Raw genomic sequence first — 3588 nt, 5'->3', positions numbered from 1 at the left:
CCGATCCCACTGGCCTCCTCCCCCTCCTCCTCTCTCCTTCCTCCTCCCTTCCTCTCCTCCCTCCATCTCTTTTTTTCTGTTTTTTACTGTAGTTTTTTTACTATTGTATAATGTAGTTTTTTTTACTTTTTTAGTAAGTGTTTAAAATAATTAGTAAGTAAATTAATCAAACTAGTTGAACTAGTTTTTTTAGTAAGAAATAGTTGAATTAATAGAACTAATGTATTTTTAGTAAGAAAATTAATATAACTAGTTGAACTAGTTTATTTTTAGAAAGAACTAGTTTATTTTATTTATAGTAAGTTTGTTTTTAGTATGAACTAGTTGAATTAATAGAAGTAGTTGAACATGTCACATTTGTTGTTATTTTTTTAGTTTAAGCAATTATTCCCACATCGACGTTGGCGATGCCTATCCCGCATCCTCGTCGTCGATACCCGTCGTTCGCTAGGGTTTTAGTTGTATTAGTGATGTTATATGTATGATACTATTCGGGATGTATTAGTGATAACTTATAGGGTTTTTATTTTTGCACAAATCAAGGAGCCCCTCCATCATCCCCGCTGTCGTCCCCGTCACCGACCCCCTCCGACCCCAAGGTGAGACCAGCCAAATCTCCATGTCAATATGAGTCCTATAAGATATGATGTAGATAAAAACATGTATATCTTGTGTTGCCCAAGTGGCCGGTTATGTTTGCAGGTTGCACCTCTTAGTGGCCTATGTTTTGCCGGAGTGTTGATTAATTTCCGTTCCGGCAAATTTCAGGCACTCATATGTCCTTTTTTAGCAAAGGTCATGCCGGAATTTTCCGTGAATTTTGGCATGACTTGTGCTAGAATATGTAGGAAATATCGAGTGGCCTGGATTTTCTAGAAAGATAATTAAACGATATTTCGGGTTGACTTTAAGTCTGTCGAGGCCGAAGAATCCCGACTGTTGTTGTGGGGTCGTTTCTCCTTCTTCTCATTGTGCTAGACCTTTGTTATGCACTAGGGGAAGGAGCAGTAACGATCATCACCGACGGTCGCAAATGTCAGAGAGGAATCAGTAAGGGAGAGTCTCCACCATATATTAGAGGACAAAGAATCCCGACTATTGTCGTGGGGGTAGCTTCTCCTCCGTTCCTGTGTGCTAGACAATTTGGTGTAATGCACTCGGGAACGAAAGGAGGAGCTACCATCACCGACGGTCGAATATATACACCACGTGAGCTGAGAGTTTTCAAGAAAAGACTCGACAGACCGATAGTCAACCCGTGATGAATAATAATGATCTAATTTAGTTTGTGTAATACATATATTTAATTGTACAAGTTTAATCTTTGAATTATGAACATAGGAAATGTCGTCGGACGAAGGTCCCGGGGAGTGCTCCTGGGGTGGCGACAACCGGGGTTTCTGCGACAGGCCTCACCTGGAAGAAGGTCGGCGCTTCAGCATTAAGTTCGAGGAGGCCTTCGATTGTGATATGGTAAGCTACGACGGAAAGTGTTTTTTCATAATTAAGCTCGACTTCTACTACTCCAACGTGTAATTTTCGTCTTTTACAATTCGATTAGCTTATCCCATGTCATGCAAGACGCTATGTCTTGGAGAGGATGGGTTTTGAAAATCATGAGAGGAATGAAACAAAGAAAATTAACTTAAAGACCCATCATGGTATGGATTTTGAGGTAAATCTATACAATTCTGAGAGTGTATCCCATTTTGGTTGCCGGGGTTGGGAAGCACTTTTCAAGATGTATGATTTTCAAGAGGATATGTTTGTCACCATGGATCTTGGTGATCCTCACATCGACCAAGACAATTTGGAATTTGGGTCCTTGTTGATACAGTTCCAATTCTACCGCTATGTGAGTTCCTCAAACATAGTTATTAAGTAATTTATATTGTTTATTTCAAAATAGTTGATAACTTATTTCCATTGATAGCTTATTTTCATTCTTCAAAGAATGTGCGGAAGATGGTAGACAGAACCAACTACACCGATGGCTCTGAGTTAACTTATCAGGAGAAAAATCATCTGGTCGCATATTGTACTGAAACTGAGAATTACAACGCCGTTTATCGAACTCCTCCAAATTATGGTCAATACGTGCCACTAGTGCGCGTGTTGAACCACCATAACTTCCATGGAGATATCCTGGTAAGATTTTTTACTATTACGACATCCGTGCATTTTTTGCATACTTCTAAAACTGAACTACATTGCTAACTACGAAGTTAATATATTTTTCAACAGAAAATCCCGATGGATTGTGTGCCTCATTTGATGTATCAGAATGGTTGCCTTGATGTTTTGAACATACAGCCAGGTCGTCCTACGAATCTCACCTGTCCATACCGGGTTTCTAAAACCGGTGAACACATGATAATCAAATAATGGAAAAAAATGTATGGAGATTCATAAGGAGGTTCTTGGAAGCAACATTGTGCGAAAGGCAAGAATTGGAGACAGGATAATCTCCATTCTCCATATTGGAGAGTCAGGGGCTATCTTGTTTTATGCTATTTTACCTAAGATAATATAGTAGGTCCTAAGAGAATGTAGTAGGTCCTATGATGTACAATATGTTTATGAGAGTTGATGGTGAGGAGTAGTTGTGATTATGTCTAGTGACCAACTTGTATGTGATGTCTCATTGATGAAAACGATGATCATAAGGAGGTGTTATATGACAATGGTGTATTATGATGATAAGTTGTTAATGATATGATGATGATATTTATTATATCATTGGGTGAAAGAACCGCGGATTAGTTTCAAGTGGATGTCCATCTACTTGAAACTAGTTCACGGTTCTTTCTCCCAATGATGTAAGAACTCATTATGATGTAAAAACATTCTCTAAATTGCTGCGGTATGAAAACTTGTATAAAGGTGTATGCATACAACATGAAATAAAAAAGAAATACGGAATAATAACAGTAACGTGTGCTAGGAGAAGCGCTGCTACTAATTACCAGTAGCGCTCATAGTAGAAAGCGTTGCTACTAAGTCGATATAGCAGTAGCGTGGTCCAACCCACACTACTGCTAACCTTTAGCTGTAGCGCCTTACTAGTAGCGTTGTTCCCCGCGTTACTGATAGGCTTTAAACACGCACTACTGTTAGGGTTTTCCATAGTAGTGCGAAGGGAAGAAGATGACAGATGCACATGAAATATTAAGCTCGGTGCTGGCATATGTGGCGGAGTGGAGGTCCTTCCACGGGGAGAAGGTCAAACTGAGCAAGCCGGTGATCAGATAGAAATGGAGCCCGCCGGATGAGGGATGGCTGAAGGTCAACGTTGATGGCGCTACGTACAAGCAGGGGGCGAAATGTGGCACTGGTACTGTCTTCAGGGATTCAGCAGGAGCTTTTAGAGCTGCAGTTTGTCAGTTCTATGAAGGAGTTTCAGATCCAGAGATTGCTGAAATTTATGCATGTCTGCCAGCGCTTCAGGTGGCGGGCGAGCTGGGCGCGCGCAACAAAGCTGGTTCTGGAGACGGACTGTGCCAACCTTGCCAAGATGCTCAAGACGCCCGGGAAGAATCTATCATCAAGCGGCCCCCTTGTGGAGGAGATTAAGGTGAGGATGGAGTT

This window comes from Triticum dicoccoides, chromosome 3B, assembly GCF_002162155.2.
Source record: "Triticum dicoccoides isolate Atlit2015 ecotype Zavitan chromosome 3B, WEW_v2.0, whole genome shotgun sequence".
Classification (NCBI taxonomy): Eukaryota; Viridiplantae; Streptophyta; class Magnoliopsida; order Poales; family Poaceae; genus Triticum; species Triticum dicoccoides.
This window is presented reverse-complemented; position numbering follows the sequence as displayed.